At 42.3% G+C, this 20,313-nt stretch overlaps 1 long non-coding RNA gene across 1 annotated transcript in view; it reads right to left on the bottom strand.

The window, feature by feature from the left end:
* Window positions 1-685: 685 nt before the first annotated feature.
* Window positions 686-20,313, bottom strand: part of LOC142502278 (uncharacterized) — a 61,195-nt gene continuing 41,567 nt past the window's right edge. Inside the window, exon 3 of the long non-coding RNA XR_012803711.1 lies at window positions 686-786. This is a non-coding gene — a long non-coding RNA (uncharacterized LOC142502278). The remainder of the gene's footprint in view (window positions 787-20,313) is intronic.

A 20,313-nucleotide genomic window follows, 5' to 3' on the forward strand; every position in this document is an offset into this window, starting at 1 on the left:
TTGCAGCAAGGAGAATTTGATAAATTAGTGAAAAATCTACTCTGCATATTTATTTATTTATAAAATGTTTTACCAGGAAGCAATGCGTTGAGAGTTACCTCTCGGTTTCAAGTATGTCCTGGGCACAGAGTTAAGATGACAAATAATACATGGTTACAAATTATCTTGCCAGCTTCCCAACACAAACCCGTTTTATGATTTATTTTTTTCTGTAAAATAATGATTTCTTTTATTCATACCCTTGAATTGCTTGAAATCTGCTACCTTATTCTGCGCTGGAATTAAATGTGTTTCATGAAACCAAATAATGATCCCTGTTATTAGCCAACATGCTAAACAGCTAATGTACAAGAAACAGAGACACAGACCGAGGAATAACAGTGCTCACCGTCCGGAGCCTGCTTTTTCCATCACGAAATTGTCCCATGCCAGCTGCTCATTATAAACAGATCTGATTATTTTTCAATCCTGAAACCCAACCTTTGGTGTGAATATTATCTTATTCAGTAGCTATTTTGGTCACACATGTACTGAGTGTAAGGTTTCTTTATACCTCACACTGAAATGTTTATTTCTTTCCCCTGGTGATTGTTTTAGCTGCATTTTTATTTATTTTATGATCCCTAAGTAAGTCTTCTTTTCATAACTGAGAACTGGCTGAGCCTCTATTGATGCTTACCATGTGTGGATTCATATAACATTCTCTTTGTTTCGCACTTTATGGAACTTCAGCACGGAGCAGATTATCTTGTGAATAGATTTTTGTGCATTGGGATATTATGCTTCCTGAAAATAATAAGAACAATTTATTCCTATTGACACATATAGTACACAGCACAGCAGAACGCCCAAAGAACCTCAGGTCTGAAGAGCTTACAATCTAACTGACTCGCAGTGGAGCTGACTTGCCTAATATCTTAAGGCACTGGCATTAAAACAGATGTTAACGTATTTAGAGGCCACATCAGTACCTAAGTATTTGATATCTCCTTTTTATGTTGCGATACACGTGTCACCGCCACCTTAGCATAGTATGTTGTGAAATAGTGGTATGTTTAATATAAGCAGTGCAATTAAACCATATGGGAGATTTGTGATCTTTTGATGAAAATCTAGAATGTGTTCAATGACATTCATCCAGAACCAATGGCATTTGACAGCTGTGATCGATGCACAAATAATGGGGTCATAGAATTGTAGATTTGACCTTGCTTTTGGATTTGTGTTAGCCACTTTATTGGTCAGTGTTTAGGGTCAGTGACTGCATGGAACACAGGCACTGGTGTAAGTGCTTTGAATTCACTGGACTGGATTTTCTCATGCCTGGAATTTGGCAGTGCTTCTGGTTCAGCCTGACTACCACACGGTATACACATTCTAAACCTTCTATAACGTTTGCACCTGTAGCTAAAGATTATTCTGCTTCTATCAGAATAACAAAGCTGTCGTCCCCTGCTTGGTAGACCAAATATATCGTTACTGACTGCCTCATTATGTGTTTTTTAATTAGAACTATTAAATCCATCTAGGCCCAGTCAGAGCACAAAGATTTAGGACTGAGCTGATGAGCATTAAGTATAAGGCAGCGGCCAGGGTGGAGCGAAACGCGCGTGCACACTCACGCCCACCGCAATAACTCTGAATGCCCTCGTCCAGGGTGAGGGGGTGTGCAGACGCACATGCACGTGCCCGTGTGCTTGCTGCTTGGCGAGACAATCAAATTTGATTCGGCTTCTCGCTGATGCGTCACGAGAGCGGTTCGCCCAACAAGGGCGAACCAGCTCTGTGTCGTCATGGCCATGCCCCCCGGCCCGTGTGCAACTAGCTGGCCCGAAATCGCCCAGCCGAGCAGAACGCACGATGTCACGGCACTCGAGCACCAGCCTGGCCGTCGCCTAAGAGTATAGGGCACAGAGCAATGCTGGCACTGATGGGGTTAAGATACAGTAGACTAGATCCTTTGAAGTCGGACTGCTGTGCTGTGAGTATTTCCTCCACGGAGCCACATTTCAACAACTGTAATCATAGTGTGTGACAGGAAGCAAAAGGAGAGCTGCATATGCCGGCTGCCAGACAGCAATACTGCACATTGCAGGTTAGTGATATTTTCAGAAGATTATACTTGCCAGACCACATTTTTGGGTTTGAAAACAGGTGAAAACTAATGTTTAAAAATGGTGCACACCAAAAAAAACAAGAAGTTTTAAACAAAAGAACTGACGGAGCAAAGAGGAATTGTTCACGATTAATTTGTGCTGTTCATTTTTTCCTCCTCGCATTATCTAGAGCATAAGCTCTCGGATCAGGACTCTTATTACCGTCTGTATCTGTTTGCACGTGTCTGTGCTTCATTGCATGTCATTCAGTTTATGTAATTGATGTCATTCTGTACCCCCATTGTCCCGCGCTGACGCATATGTTTGTGCTTTACAAATAAACGATGATGATAATAATAATAATAATAATAATATATATATATATATATATATATATATATATATATATATATATATATATATATATTTCTGTGCTCCTTGAATTTCATTGATTTGTATGGGCTTTGAAACATGGCTATTTGTTCACTGTACCTGGGCATATGTGATAATATAACACAATATTCCACATTATTGAGCATAAATGCTGGCACATACATCCTCATATAACAATATACATCTCTTTGCAACTCGTAGTACATCTATACTCCTTTATAATTCTGACATTGTCCTTACTGGATCAGTGTTTGTAAACTGCTGTTTGAAGCTAATACAATGTATTTTGGGCAAATTGACACAATACAAAATTCTTCCACTTGTGTCAACTAGAAAACATGAGCAGCCCGATGCAGGCCTGCGTAGCTTCTATATTTTGATGTATTGCAGCAAAGGGAATAAAGTGATTTATTTACGATCACTTCAGAATAACATCCCCTATTCACAAAGCACCCCTTCTTTCCCGGTATTTCTCAGAATATGGGAATATTCTGCCCTTAACCACTTTGCTCCCACAGCCCACAATACATTTCTTTGGATTGGAATTCAGTGATACAGTAGGGCAGCCCCCCTGCCGGGAGCCGCAGCGTTCGCACCCCCCCTCCCTCTCCTAAGACTCAGCGTCAAATGATGTCACGGGTCATGCGACGTCACGTGACCCCGCCACGTAATTTGACGAGCGTTACCATGGAGACGTGTGATGTCACATGACCCGCGGCGTCATTTGACACCACGTTGCCATGGCGCCGCGCCACCGAAGACAGGGCAGAGACCAGGTAAGAGATTTACAGAGGCCTCATGCCTTCCCCGGCGTTTAAATTAAATGCCGTGGGGAAGAGTGCGGGACCTCTGTAACCGCCACGCCCCCCCAAGAGATTCTCGCGCCCCCCTGGTGGCGTGCCCCCCACTACGCACCGCTGCAGTAGGGCAAGGGGTGGCCGACTCCAGTCCACAAGGGCCACCAAGAGATCAGGTTTTAAGGCTATCCCTGCTCCAGCACAGGTGGCTCAATCAGTCCGCTTCAGCACAGGTGGCTCAATCGGTCCCTGCTTCAGCACAGGTGGCTCAGTCTTTGACTGAGCTCCTGATTGAGCCACCTGTGCTGAAGCAGGGATATCCTTACAATCTGACCTGTTGGTGGCCCTTGAGGACTGGAGTTGGCCACTCCTGCAGTAGGGTAATTATCTGATGTGAGCAGATACACCCCGATATCCTGAGTGTGCACAAGATTCCCTTCATTCCCCATTGCTCCTCCATTGACTTGCCATTGGAATTCTATCCATCTTAGAAATGTTTCCGGCAAAGCCCTGTGCCGTATCCCCTTTCCATTCGTCTCCATGTCTCCCTCCCACACTGCAGCATTTTAATGCATAAACAAAGTCGGTTTCACATTCATTGGGCATAACTACTTTGAACATGCAAATAAAATGTAATCACCCACTTGGGAGCATAACAATAAAGCAATCCATTTTGTAAGTTGCAAACTGATATGCATTTTATTTGCTGTCAGATGTTTTTAAGAGGTACTTTACGTACTGTAAGTGTCCCTGCTTTATATCTTCAGCAGGGAGGTGGGAGGATGCTGCTGTCAGAGTCCTATTTCCCCATGCTGTACTTCTCATGCGGTAAAAAGTCCTGAAATGCAATCACTTTATAGAAGATGCTGCAACAAGGCAGTTTCTATTTCCCTTGACCTTAGCCCCCCGTCCCTGACAGCGATGCATGTGGTAAACACTGCCTCTCATTTAGGATTCTGTAAAAGGGTTTTGTAGGTGCAGCAGTCAAACCTAGTTTACAATATATGCACATGCTGTGGCTCTCATATTGTTACCCTCTGCCTGTTATTTCTCCCCCCCCCCATCAAATATAAAACCTAGATTATTTTTTTTAAGCTATGATTAAAAGCATAATACCCTAGTGTCCCTTGACTCCATGTTATCCTAATAGGCTGTCACCATTTAGTACATGTTGCCATGGCAATACAAATTCTTTATCTTTTATGATAGAAAAGTAAGGTTACACAGCATACTGAGATATAGTAGAATAGCAAGTCAAAAATAGTGTATTCTTCAAGATAAGGGGCAAAAGCCGACACATTGCAGTTAAGGTGCAGATATCAGGCACTCAGAACTGGTATCATTAAGAAATATCTATGTTTATGGCATGCCATTTGGGTCAAACTAATGTTTCTCTCCGCTCTGATATCTTCTTCAGGATTGGACAACTTGACTGTCGAGTAGAGATGGGCGAATTTGCTTTGCGAATTTGGATTGGCCGGTTCCTTTGGTCCGCAGATTTCAGCGGATCAATGTAAAAAAGGGCGATTCGCGTTATGCGGATTTTTTATTATTACCAATACGCGGATTCCGCGAGCCGTGGACGGATTTGAGGAATCTGAACCGGGGATTCAGCAATCCATTGGCGGATTCTTAAGAATTGCTGAATCCGCGGGTTGTATCCAATGGCGGATTTTGATGAAGCCGCGCCGATTGAAACCGCCCAAATCCGTCTGCGGATTTTACACCACGAAACGCATTTTGGGGATAACGTCAGCACAAATCTGGGAAACGGATTTGGGTGGATTCGCCCGTCTCTACGGTGGAGTCCCTAGGAAATGTATAGTCCAACCACAGAACCAGCCCTTTACTGTCCAATAAAGACGGAGCTAGCAATTAATGCTTCTCGATTATTATCTGCTCTTTAGTTTGCATTCAGCTTTATATGGACTGCTGTTAACACGCCTTCCTACATACTTGAAATGATATAAACGAGCTGTATATTGCCCCGCCTGCTGAAACATGTGAAGTAATGTGGTCTTCACTCCAAGAGGGACCTTCACAAAATGAGAATGGATTCCAGCAATCATTGTCCCCCCATTCACCTATGGTTGTTAACAAATGCTTAAAAGTATTCCCATGTAGTTGGCTAACATACCAATGTTGTGTAATCTGCCTCGAACACAGGGGCAGGCAACTCCAGTCTTTAAGGGCCACCAACAGGTCAATTTTTCAGGATATCCCTGCTTCAGCACAAGTGGTTCAATCAGTGGCTCTGAGCCACCTGTGCTGAAGCAGGGATATCCTGAAAAATTGACCTGCTGGTGGCGCTTGAGGGCTGGAGTTGCCAGCCTATGCTCTAACAGATATGCTAACTGTCACCTGACTGGAAATGGTGCAGAAATATATGACTACTCATATCTTGCTTTCCTGGGCCTTATAAGTTTCTTACAAGCATAGAGGGGAGCTAATAGTCAGCTTGGCCATGTTTACAAGGCTACAGGAGGCTGCTGAATTAGAGATGAGATTCCAGTCTTTGAGGACTCACATACTTCATTTAATCTGAAATTACAATGCAGGCTGCATATCCTGCTCAGTATTCAGTATTCCCCGAGTCCCCGTGACTGCATGTCAGGAATATGGGTCACAAAGCACAGAGGAAGTCAATTATAAACAAACCAGGAGTACTGTGTGCTGCTGCAGTGAAGTTCTGACAGAGGCAAATCACAAAGGGAAACAAAGGGACCGAAGCTTTAGGTGAAACTGACCCCATTAGGAGTTTCTGGGACCAGCAACGCTCCGCAATATAAAGCTTTGCAACGGCGTGATGTGCAAATTGGCTCACAAATAAATTAGATTCCATTTCATGCAAATTTGCTAATAAATTCCACAGATGAACTCATAGGAATTGGTTATAAAAAATATCTTCCCGGGGGGGGGGGGGGACACGTATACTTATTTCACGTGTTTTGCAGTAAAAGTCCGACAATGTAAACTTTCCAACTAGGCATCTTCTAAAGACCACGGACGCCCCACACAGCATATCAATCTCCAGATCTTGCTATCGTCTCATGCTAATAGCCATCTCAAAACCACCTCCCTGCCTCCTCCTGTCACGCTGACGGCTTCTCAATCTCAGGGATAAATAAGGCCAAATGTTTAAATAAAGTCTGTTCAAATTCCATGAAACCTGTCTCTCCCTCCCCAGGAACACACACAATTATTGTTGACATTTATATATATACCGTATTGCAGTGTTTTTCAACCAGGGTTACTAGGAGAAGAAGGGTTACAGAAGAATTTACAATGCATCTGATCTCAGACGCGCTGTTAGAGAGGGTTGGGGTTCCTTACAATGCATCTGATCACAGAAGCTCTATTAGAGAGGGTTGGGGTAAGTCAGAATTTCAATTGGGTTCCTTAACCAAAAAAAGTTTGGACCCACTGCAGTATTGCCTCAACCTCCTTGCCATACAGTCCACCGATGTGTGGCCACATTGCAAACATTGTCCCTTATTTGTTTTTTTCCGTCTACATTTCATCAGGAAACATATGGAGCAAATCTTGTCCTTGTGATAGAAATGCGTGGAATAAATGAGGCACAGTGCTACAAGGAGTGAGGTGCAGTGCTACTAGGAGTGAGGTGCAGTGCTACTAGGAGTGAGGTGCAGTGCTACTAGGAGTGAGGCGCAGTGCTATTAGGAGTGAGGCGCAGTGCTACTAGGAGTGAGGTGCAGTGCTACTAGGAGTGAGGTGCAGTGCTACTAGGAGTGAGGTGCAGTGCTACTAGGAGTGAGGTGCAGTGCTACTAGGAGTGAGGCGCAGTGCTATTAGGAGTGAGGCGCAGTGCTACTAGGAGTGAGGCGCAGTGCTACAAGGAGTGAAGTGCAGTATTTATGATGCTGGTGACTGGCGTGTGTTTCCTTAAGAGGCCGTCCACGCGGCACTTAAAAAAAAATTATAATAATCTTTTTGTTGCATCAATATATGCCGCATTTGCTTACCTTTATTAATCACCTAAGCTGCCGGTCAATTTGTTCTCCCATGATCGATCATCAAAATTTCAATCAATGCTTCAGTCAGTGTAACTCAGCAGCTACAATGTATCCTTATATTACTACGTTAACATTATCTGTTGTTACAGTTTGCAGCTCAAACTGCTGGGAACATTGGCAACAAACTATCCCAAACAGGAAAGTGTTGCAAAGATCTTGCACTGCTGGGGAGGTGGGCTAAAACCTGCTATAGAAATCACAGGATGCTCAGTGTATTAAAACTCATTAAAAATGGCATTAAGAGTTGAATTTAGAAAAAAATGCAGTAAGTATTATCTAATGCTACAGAAGTGATTTATTTAAAAAAAATGTACGATATAGTATGGATTGGTCCTTTAAAGGAGATGGTACCAGACATCTGCTCTTCACACTTTGCATATTAACAGAATACATGAAAGTGGGTATCTGTGGCAAAGAGCTGCAGTACGGCACAGTGTGTACTTGTTTGCAAATGTCTTTATAGAGTTATACTTATACATGCATGCGCCTGTCGTCGTTAGTGCGTGGATTAGTGTATAATTACATTTTTTTTAAAACTCAGAATGATTATCTGGGAATTGGTTTCTTAGGGAAATGGAGATCTGGTTTATTTTATTCCACGGTAACAGTTTGGTAGTGCATGAGAGGTGTTGCAATTATCCCCATGTGTGAATGAGGAGCTTTCAGAACATTGAGGCATTAGGCCTGAATATTAGCAAATATAGCTGGGATCCAGCAGTAATCTCCAGGAAATTAAAGTCAGGCTGCTTGTTCTTTGCAATAAAAATGTCAAGTAGATTCAATCTTTCCAGTCATTTTAGTGTGTCGCAAAAAAAGCATATTTAATAGTAAAATGTGGATACACCCGCTGTCTACAATAAGAAATCCCCAGGGCCCAATATACATGTATTAAAATAAAATAATATTATCCATGGCAGCAACGTATCAGGGCATTGAAGTACTCTTATTATGCCAAGAAGTGGTGGCGATATCTGTTTTGGTGTGTAGCATTGCTTATGTAAAGACAGATCAACCTTGACGGAATCAATTTGAGATTAAAATCTTAGGAATCACCCAGTAACACTGCCACAAAACACATCTTCCTTCTGTCTTTTCATTACACTGCTCCATATATTGAATTTGTACTACACTGTGCACGTAAAGCAGTGTAACCACACAACAAAGCACACTGGCTCTACACTAATAGGAAAACGTACTGTAGTAACACACCCTCTAACACTCGCTTTATATGTGTAATAGGTTTTTTTTTATGTTGGCCAGAAAGACATGGGCCCACATTCACTAAACGGTGCTCTGCCATAGGACACTGTATGGCCCACTCAAGGGAATAACAGGCAAAGTGTTTTCTGGTGCTGGAAGTTTAGGGCAGAGCACCGTTTAGTAAATATGGAGCTATGACAGAGCAGCCTTCTAGGGGCGGTCAAGGAAGCTGGACACTGCACCAGCTTCTCAAGAAGAGCACTCTTTATTCCCATGATTGGAGATGTGCTACAAGGTTTGTGTTTTAACAAAGGAAACAAACAGCAGACTTATGCTAAGCAAATCGTGCAGTCCATAAACATGAAACCAGGCTGGCATTCCCTGCTGCTCTTCAGCGGAGCTCCTTCAGGGACTGTGAAGCCGGCCTCCTTGCAGGGTGGAAAACAGAGAGATGAGACCCTCTGTCTCCTATGAACCAGGTTGGGAGTCTGAGCTTCAAGCTTCCCGCTCACCCTCCTGCTTCAGCACGTGATGCAGTCTTCGACTGAGCCATTGATTGAGCCACCTGTGCTGAAGAAGAGATATCCTGAAAACCTGACCTGTTGGTTGCCCTTGACGACTGGAGTTGACCACCCCTGCCTTATACACTCCCTCACACTCCTCCCCCCTCAGCGCTGCTCCACACACCCTCTGTACCTGACACACCCCTCCATTCCGCATTGAGATGGAGTCTTCCTGCCCAATGCGGGATCCGAAAAGAGAACGCTGGACCCTGGGGTTTGAGTCCTTCATACTATGAAGCCACTTAGGGGGAGCATGGTCTGTGATGAGGACAAATGCGGCATCCAGGAGGTCATGCCCAAGCGCCAACACTGCCCAACTCACCGCCAAGCTTTCTTCTTCTAGCACTTAGTGAGTCTGTTCTCTTTTAAACACTTTCCCTCTCTGGTATAGAAGAGGAAATTCCTCTCCATTTGCCTTAAGACACCCCTAAATCCTACTTATCAGGAGTTTGTCTGTAAGACAGAGGGATTCTCTAACTCTGGGGGTTTCTCTAACTCTGGGGGTTTCTCTAACTCTGGGGGTTTCTCTAACTCTGGGCTCTGCAGCACTGACTCTGAGCAGAGTGTTTTCTTCACTCCCTGAAATGATTCTTCACATGGTGTTGTCCACTGAACGTTGTTCGGTGCTACCTTTATGTCAGTAAATAGGGCAAAGACCGTGGAAACATTAGGTAGAAATTTCCTATAATATGCTCCAAAACCCCCAAAAACCTCTTGCTTGTTATTGGCACCGTGCAATCCATCAACGCTTGTACTTTAATACATACCGGTTTTCTTTTCCTATTGCCCAGTGTGTATCCCAGATACTGCACCGACACACTTTATTCGAGCAAATACCCGGTATGTACCTGGCAGATACCTGGAATGCGCCACTCCTAACCTCTGACAAGCCCCGTTGCATTTGCCTTCCCAGCCTGGGTTCATGCCTGGCTGATGGGCGGCTGATCTGTTAAATGATAATGATTAGGATTTAATAGGCTGCAATGCTTCGCGTGTCTACAAGATGGCATAAATTCATGAATTGTAATGCAGTTTATATATATATACTGTGCAGTATTGCAGCCAGCGGGAATAAAATGCTTCAATCCCTGCTTGGAAAATAACTCAATGCACTCGGGCAGAAAACAGTCACAAACCTCAATACACCCGGGTATACCCGAATTCGTGGGACTAGCCAAGCTCGAATAAAGTGTGTCGCCAGTGTACCTGGTTTCATTTTTCCCAATTGAACACATTGCTGGATTGGCAGTTAGGCCAGACTCTCTATGGGACCTTTAACATTAATTATGCCCCTTTACAAAGCACTAGTAAGACCACACCTTGAATATGGAGTACAATTTTGGGCGCCAATCCTAAGAAAAGACATTATGGAACTAGAGAGAGTGCAGAGAAGAGCCACCAAATTAATAAAGGGGATGGACAATCTAACTTATGAGGAGAGGCTAGCTAAAGTAGATTTATTTACATTAGAAAAGAGGCGTCTAAGAGGGGATATGATAACTATATACAAATATATTCGGGGACAATACAAGGAGCTTTCAAAAGAACTATTCATCCCACGGGCAGTACAAAGGACTCGGGCCATCCCTTAAGGTTGGAGGAAAGGAAATTTCACCAGCAACAAAGGAAAGGGTTCATTACAGTAAGGGCAGTTAAAATGTAGAATTCATTACCCATGGAGACTGTGATGGCAGATAGAATAGATTTGTTCAAAAAAGGTTGGACATCTTTTTAGATAGGAAAGGAATACAGGGATATACCAAAGTCAGGAAGGAATTTATTTTTCCCCTTAATGGGTTTTTTTTGTTTGCCTTCCTCTGGATCAATAAGTAAGTATAGATATAGGATAAAGTATCTGTTGTCTAAATTTAGCATAGGTTGAACTTGATGGACCTACGTCTTTTTTCAACCTCATCTACTATGTAACTATGTAACTATGTAACACGGCTTCAACTTGGCTAAATGTGATTTCAAACCATGGAATAAATAACTACTTCATCAAGGTAGCCCGCTGCTGCTTACCTATTATGAGGTAATAACATCTGATCCATAAGTCTCTGGAAGGAAGCGGGGGCACCCTGTAACCCAAAAGGCATGGTCCAAAAATGAAAGAAACCACAGGGGGTGGCAAAAACAGTGTTTTCCTGTGACATTTATATTAAAGGGCTTCAATACCCCTTAGTCAAATCCAACGATGTGATATAATTGGCCATCCTTAAACTCTCCAACTCCTGGCATGGGGTACGCGTGGAATTTAGAAATTGCATTTACTTTTCTAAAACTGATATAGAATCTTGTAGACCCATCAGGTCTAGGAACTAACACAATGGGGCTGCACCATTCACTCTGTGATCTTTCTACGAGCCCCAATGTGAGCATGCTTCCAGCTCTGCTTCTATAACGTCCCTTAATGTTTCAGAAATATGATACGGTCTTTGTCATACTTTCTCACCTGGTTCAGTTTCAGCAAGGTGGAGGTCAGAGAATTCTTTAACTGTCTTCTGTGCCTGTAACTTCTGCTCCAAGGAGAGACTTTCCCCTAGTTAGACGCTCTCTCATTCCTGGGTACGGGATCTGCCTCTGGCCCCAAATCTAACCCCTCATCTCCTACTGGAATAAACTGATTTTCGGGAGCCTTCCAGGGCTTCAAAAGATTTACATGATACGTCTGTTTTTCTTTTATTTTCCCTGGCTGCAACATTTCAGTTTACAGGCCCTGCTTTCCGGGTTATTTCAAAGGGGACTTGCAATATTTTGCCACCAATTTAGATTCTTTAGTAGGAAGAAGTATCTCCTGGCTGAAATCTTCTGACCAGGGCTCCTTTATTACAATGCAGCCTCTGTGCTTCTTTGGTTTGCTCATCTTTATCAACTCTATATACGAGATTGGTATGCAACTCCAAGTGAAGGAAACTCACTACAAAATTTGAGAAGTCGGTTTACATCTCGGCCGCCACTAAGGGAGTGTTATCTATTCCCGTTCTCCAACACCCCAGGAGGCAGGTACCTGGCACGTCTTTCTCCCGCACTATACCAACTGCTACTACCCGGGGTGCACCCACCTTTTCCCCTAACCAGCGCTGCCTTAATTAAACAACTATTCAGGGAGCTGATGGAAGTAACACCATCTTTGGGTAAGGCAGGCTTAACACCATGTTATTGCAAGGCAGTGCTAACTTGGTGTTAGCCAGGGAAGCTAACAGACGTTACCTATTTAGGTTACGTCCCGTTAATAGGGTACATGTTACAGACTTTTGAGGATCTCCCCCCGATTCTGTATTATGAATGTCACTGGTTTGTGGGAATGTCACTGGTTTGAGGTCAATGAATGCAGTTCGATTCCCAGTGTCAGCTCCTTGTGAGCTTGGGCGAGTCACTATCTCAATGTGCCTCAGGCACCAAAACTAGATTTTAAGCTATTCAGCAGAGAGACTCACTATGCCTGTATAATTCTATTTACAGAACTGAGTACACTGTCAGGGCTATATAAGGACACAAATACCTAAAGAACATAGCCAGGATAGGCACTTGATCCCCCCAGAGGATCTTACTACTCTTCTCCATGCCTTTGTGTCCTCACGCCTGGACTAGTGCAGTGCACTCTGCCTGGGTCTTCCGGAAAAAGAGCTGCGCCTCCTGCAGCTGGTGCGAACGCTGCGGCCAGGTTGTTAGCTAATGAGGCCCGCTGTTGCCACGTGACACCTGTTCTTCGTTCTCTGCGCTGGCAGCATGTAAAATGGTGAATTTTTAAGATTGGCTTGCTGACATTCAAATCACTACATGGCCAGCGTCCCAGCTATCTGAGAGAGCTTCTAGTTCCCGGCACTCCCATTCGCTCACTTCCATCTGCAGGTGAAGGACCCCTAACAGTTCCCAGAATCCCTGTGACTTCCTTTGGGGACCGAGCTCTTAGCCGCGCTGCTCCCACTCTCTGCCTCGTACAGTTCGAGAGGCCCCTCTCTGGGAATCTATAAACACAGGCTCAAGACCTACCTGCTTACCCAGGAATTTAATTACTGATCCACAATCTGTCCGGCATTTAATAGCTACAACACCGTGCCAGCCGGTATTGTATCTTTCCTTGTGTTTGTTCTCGTTTATAACCTTAAATGTTTTCTTCTTTTCCCCATTTTGTAACTGTGAAGCTTTGAGCCCCATTGGGAGAAAAGTGCTATCTAAATAAAGTTATTATTATTAGTAGTATTAATATTGTGAGCAATATGAAGTCATATCTATATAATATTTACCTTCTACTAAAAAGAAATAATATTATGTACACATGATCTATACTTTTTACTAAAGTGACAATCCTCTGTAAATCACCCAGTAAATGATGCTTCCATTAACCACTTCAACATGCGAATACTATTACAGTACTGTCCAATCCTGGCCCCCACTGCCCCCTAATACCATCTAATCCTCTGCACTCCTACAGAAAATACTTTTTGTGAAGGCTGACTACGGTGGGTTAAGGGTGACTGTCTGCAGATTGGAGCTACTTAAAGATATATTTTCTTTATAGAGAAAATAAGCAAATTGTAGGTCTGGAAGTACTCAGTAGAATTTGGTCAAATTATACAGTGCGCTGTGATCATTTACAGGGGCAGATGGGATAAAATATTAGGACTCACTCATCACACTAGCACGGACCCTGTATAATATCCAGCCATTCTTAAATACTTTATTTTTAGAGCCTGATGTGTCCTTCTGTGCTCTGTAGAATAGAGATATTCCTGAGTGCAACCAAAGTTGACTATGAAATCTGGAAACCAATTAGTGTTCTAATGCTACACAAAGTATAATGCCCAAGAACGTGCCTCTGATACACATGAGCTTTCAGTTTTCAAGGGAGTGGTTGATCACCATTACAGATGTCTTTAATAATTTTCTGTGATGTCTTTAAATAAATAAGAATGTTGATTAAGAGTGGGCTCTTCTTCACCCGCCTCCTGCTCCCCACGAAAAGCTACAGAATCAGCAGTGTAAAAACAAATGATTCACAGATCCACAGCCGGTGCATTTAGGAGTTTATTTATTTATGAGCCAGACATTCTGTCTGTAGCTCCTGACACACATCCGTGTGTCTAAAACATGTGTCTCTATGAAATGCAAAGTGAGCAGTTAAACATGAAGCAACCAATCAATAAGGGAAATAGTGAACTCACTGTATCGGTCAATGGAAGTCACAGGATAATCACTTTTATAGGAAGCACTGCCAGTGACCACATGGATGTACAAAGTCAAGGTTCCGTGAATTCGTTCCCAGTAGATTTTCAAAACTATGTGTGTACCAGTTGTTCAAGGGGGTAAAGTGTCAAAGGTCACGCAGACCTCACCCACTAATAAGGATCTTCTAGTACAGAGGTCATCATTGGGGGGTTATACAGAAACTCCTATTGCCTTCTATAAGAGTTTTCACACAATAATGCCATGATCGCACTTTAATTAATAACCCCCATTATCTTAAAGCAGTTCTCTCCCTAAGTTAAGGTCAAAATTAATTTTCTTAAATAAAGTAATTAATTCCCCTATTTGTTACATTGTTACATAGTTACATAGTAGATAATGTTGAAAAAAGACATACGTCCATCAAGTTCAACCTATGTTAAATTTAGATGACAGATACTGATCCTATATTTGTATATACAATATATTGATCCAGAGGAAAGCAACCAAAAAACCCCAGTGACAAATTACCCAATGATGTCTCATAAGGGGAAAATAAATTCCTTCCCGACTCCAAACATTGCAAATCAGATTTCTCCCGGGATCAACATCCTTCCCATGTTCACTTATTTAGTATGTCCCTGTATACTTTTTCCTTTCTAAAAAATATATCCAACCTTTTTTTGAAGATATTTATTTTATCTGCCATCCCAGTCTCCATGGGTAAGGAATCCCACATTGTAACTGCCCTTACTGTAAAGAACCCTTTCCTTTGTTGCTGGTGAAATTTCCTTTCCTCCAACCTTAAGGGATGACCCCGAGTCCTTTGTACTGCCCATGGGATGAATAGTTCTTTTGAAAGCTCCTTGTACTGTCCCCGAATATATTTGTGTATAGTTATCATATCCCCTCTTGTATCTTGGTATTATCACAGGATTGAATTGTATAGAAAGTGAAAAAGCTCAGTTACAATAAAAGCACTGATTGTCAATCCCTGTGGGTGTACAGTATACCGGGCACCGAAGCTTTCCTCTCTTCCTTGCAAGTGTGCAACACATACTGCACCGACACACTTTATTCAAGCAAATACCCAGTATGTACCTGGCAGATACCTGGAATGCGCCGCTCCTCACCTCTGACAAGCCCCGTTGTGTTTGCCTTCCCAGCCTGGGTTCATGCCTGGCTGACGGGCGGCTGATCTGTTAAATGATAATGATTAGGATTTAATAGGCTGCAATGCTTCGCGTGTCTACCAGATGGCATAAATTCATGAATTGTAATGCAGTATATATATATATACTGTGCAGTATTGCAGCCAGCGGGAATAAAATGCTTCAATCCCTGCCTGGAAAATAACGCAATGCACTCGGGCAGAAAACAGTCACAAACCTCAATACACCCGGGTATACCCGAATTCGTGGGACTAGCCGAGCTCGTATAAAGTGTGTCGCCAGTGTACATTGGGTTAAGCACTTTCTCTGTCTCTGCTCTCTGGAGGAGTATTTGCCATGTTTGCTAAATGGCTTATCAATCTCTGCCAAGAAAATACATTTTGGACTTCTTAAATATATGTACAAATCCTTTCATCTGGCTTACTCTCCTGTATGTACAGTACTAGCATGCTACAATGCTACATGCTACAATGCTACAATGCTTAACAACAGGATACTTGTCGTATTTAACCCTTGTCTGTGTTTAGGCACAGGAGGGCCTGGACTATACATGTCTTGTTTGCCTCTTTGACTAATAATTGATTTATCTCTGTTACCCTTGGTCTTGAGGGGAGGTTGTTTGAATGACACAGTCTGTATATAGGAAGCACATAGAGATGGTTTAATTTAAGTTTAGTTAACACAGTTTATTTGATATGATTTATTTATGTAAATCAAGTAGCATAATATTGTACAAAACTCCAAATATTCACTTTTCTTGCTGATATTCATAGAGTTATAGAAAAGTTACACGATTTTTAATCTAACAGGACTAAGCCGTTTTCATCTCAGATCATTCTTTAAAAGTCTTCATGCTATCCCAACGTACGCCTAGAAGCAGAATACCCAAGTAACAAGGAAGGCAGGGGGCACCTTAAATGAATTATTTTGTCCTAATTTTGTTCCTGGAATGTTGAGTTGCACAGAAAGGAGCTGGAGCCTTTGGAAACGGGAGCACTGGTAACTATAACAAGAACCTCACATTTTGTCAAACAATGTATGAAGTGCGTGATCCAATATATCCCTGTATTCTATGTCAGTAAGGAGCCGGCCATTTTTTTTTATACTGGATGCTCATTTCTGGAATAGTTTAACTGATTCCTTACAGCTTTTAAACAATTCAAGTCCTCAGTACTTTTACCCTTCAGACATATAATATATATGGATTGAGTCATAGGCTATATGTATGATAATGGAGCAGCACACACATGAATTTGTTAACTGGCCTGAGTACACAAGTGGAGCATAACTAAACAACTGGAGAATACAAGGCACACAGGCGTCTCCTTAAAGCTGCAGTTCAGGCTTCCGTTTTTTTATTTTTTTTTTAGTTTTTATTTTAACTTCAATAGTTTCATGTGGGCAATCTATACTTACCAAAAAAACTGCATAGCTGCCGGTCAATTCGTTCTCCGTCTATTGATTGGCAAAGTTTGGCGGCATCTTTAAATATGGGGAATGTAAATCGTTGCTATAGGAACAAGCATGCTTGTTAAAACAGAATACAAGAAAATTGGTCTTTCAAATTTGTTGTTTTTTAAACAGAAAATGCTAAAAGTATTTTTTCTTACTACAGAACTGATTTATTAAAAAAACACAAATGCAGAATATTGCATGAACTGCAGCTTTAAAGTGGAAAAAATAGTTATTTTATAACACCTATGTTATAAAAAAAAAATAACTCTTCCACTTTAATAAAGAGCCTGTGTGCCTTGCATTCTACAGTAGTGTGTGTGTATTTGTGTGTATATATATAAATATAAATATAGATATATAGCTATAGATATATATACAGTATATAGATGTAGAGGTATCTGTACCGTGTTAGCCGAACTTAATAAAAAAAATGAATAGATGATACCGTTCTGTGGCTAACTAACTGCTTTTATTTGTGCGAGCTTTCGAGATACACTGATCTCTTCTTCCGGCGATGTTACAATGGATTAAGCAAGAAAGGTTTAACTTACAAACAGTGCATCTTGGAATGTTATCTGTGACTGAAACCTATCCCTTCCCCAGTGCAGTATGCGATTTATATGACACACACACACACACACATACATACACATATACCGGTATATATATTTTGCTCTATTTTGTATCAAAAGACACGGGATAATTACATTGACATTGTAACATATGTTTAATAGTAATTGTACTTTGTAAAGTGATACATTTAAACAAAATGTAAAAAAAAAAAAAAAAAGACTATAAAGACATCTACACTGAGTATTTCAAGTCAGGTGGAACCAAAACTCTACCCAAAAGTCCATCATCTGAAAAGCGAACAAATGTTTATAAATAAAAGACTGGACATCAAGAAAGATAGCCAGTTTGTCTGGGGCAGAGATAACAACACAGGCATTCAAGAAGACGTCCAACTTACATGGCAGATACTAATGTTAAGCAATCTAGGATCCAGATACATGACATCAAGAGTGAAAGTCAGACTGATGCATGAAATGAAATCAATGTTTGAGAACTCATAGATTCACAGATTGCCAGCATAAGATGAGTCAAAGACATAGCTCTCAGCAGCAAACAGGAAATTAATATTTAGGCAAAATCTCACATTTCTGTTTCTACTGTATAGCCTTGAACATGCAGCCAAGGGAGATGTGGGAAGTTAGGGAGTAAGTACAGCCTTCACCCTACTGTCACGTAGAGGAGGCTGGGGGTTTATTCACAGTTAGATCACTTTCTTCCTTCCTTCCTCCCTCCCTCTCCACTCACTTAAACAATGATGTATATAGTATTTCAAGGTTTAGCATATAGCGAAGGGTTCATGCATAAGTCAATTATGGCAGCTCCTCTGTTACCAGTTAACAATTGGAGATGCTATTCAGGAGATTCTCTCCCCCACTCGCCTTGCAGATTTTCGCTCTGCGGGCTGCATCTGAGCAGAAGCCAATACGCCGAATTTGTTTAATTTCTCAGTTATAGTATTTATTGAAAAACCATTTTCAGTGACTGCAGGGAGTTTGGATTAGTAGACTATGCCCTGTGTACACATATTCAATTTTCCTGCGTTTCCCAAAAGGTCACACAATCCCTTCATATTTGCTTATTCTCATTCTCTCTGAACCCCATGTATGAAGCGGATTCTTTTGTCTGCACATCTAGCCTGTTATTGGCTCTGATTTGGCTGCCATCCTATCTCTCAGTAACACATCACAAAGCACCAAGAACTAATCACTTGTTATTTAAAGCACATGTCTGGGGCAGCCTCACACTGGGGCCTCCGCTAATGTTTCGTTGAAGCCTCTTTCTTTATTAGAGCCCAAAGCTCACTCACTTGACCTTGACAACTGTGCCAGAGCCAGCACCAAACAACTACTTATGTTAATTTCAGTGACTGTATTGCCAAAGAAACACATCTACAGGCAATGTTGGGACCATGATATGGGACAAGGCAGCAAAGTGCATGAAAGTATGTATGTGATGGAAGGGGCCCAGAGACCAGCATATTAAAGGTTAAGCCTGATCCCTGGCCCCTGCTGGTCTGATGGATATACAGGATTTCCCTGCACACCCATCTACCTGTGGCTCATATGCCCGGAAAGCTATGGGTTAAACATAATAATGTGTAAGTAACATCTTTATTCAGGGTATGTGGCCATGTTAAACTGTAACGTTTATTTCTTTGTTCTCTGGGCATGCTAGGCTGGTAATACACTTAGCCAGCCTGCATGCCCAAGTATCCGGTTTAGTTGGTTCCACGAGGGGGATGAGGACAAAGGAGAGCGGGGATGGGTCGGCCTCCTCTCTGGGAGCCATTGTGTGCCCTAGACAGAGAAGCGCCTATCTCATCAAGAGAAAACATGGGCAGGTAGGCGCTGTTCTCATTGGTCGGTTCGTAATTCCCGCACTCCTTGTCTCAGCCTCTCCATCACACCCCCAGCCTGGGTTGGCCAACACAGACGAGCTCTCACGCTGTGATTGGCCAAAAACCTAGCATCTTTGCCGTGATTGGTCGCTGCCTCATTCTCCATGCTTCTTTATGGAGAGATAAAGCTCCATGGGAGAGAAACGCGTCAGAGGAATGTGATCTTCTTTGTTTGTTAGTTGTTTGGCTACCATGCCTAATAAAGTTATTGGATTTTAAATCGCCTCCAGCCAGCCTAATTTTTACAGTGTTCAACCCTTTTTTCCTGCTTGTTCTTTATGGAGAGGGGAACTCTAGAAAAGCAGCGGACGATCTGAGTTCCAGAGATCTCTCCTTGGCTGGTAGGCTCTGAGGTCCTGCCAGAGACACTGAAGTCGAGGCTGCATGCTACACTGAGCTCTCTCAGTCTCTGTCTCTCTCAGTCTCTGTCTCTGTCAGTCTCTGTCTCTGTCAGTCTCTGTCTCTGTCAGTCTCTGTCTCTGTCAGTCTCTGTCTCTGTCAGTCTCTGTCTCTGTCAGTCTCTGTCTCTGTCAGTCTCTGTCTCTGTCAGTCTCTGTCAGTCTCTGTCTCTGTCAGTCTCTGTCTCTGTCAGTCTCTGTCTCTGTCAGTCTCTGTCTCTGTCAGTCTCTGTCTCTGTCAGTCTCTGTCTCTGTCAGTCTCTGTCTCTGTCAGTCTCTGTCTCTGTCAGTCTCTGTCTCTGTCAGTCTCTGTCTCTGTCAGTCTCTGTCTCTGTCAGTCTCTGTCTCTCTCTCTCTCTATATATATATATATATATATATATATATATATATATATATATATATATATATATATATACATACATATATACAGAGAGAGAGAGAGAGAGAGAGAGACGACATAAACGACATAAACATTATTAAGCCCCTTTACAAAGCATTAGTAAGACCACACCTTGAATATGGAGTACAATTTTGGGCACCAATCCTAAGAAAAGACATTCTGGAAC

Source organism: Ascaphus truei, chromosome 9 (genome assembly GCF_040206685.1).
Source record: "Ascaphus truei isolate aAscTru1 chromosome 9, aAscTru1.hap1, whole genome shotgun sequence".
Lineage (NCBI taxonomy): Eukaryota > Metazoa > Chordata > Amphibia > Anura > Ascaphidae > Ascaphus > Ascaphus truei.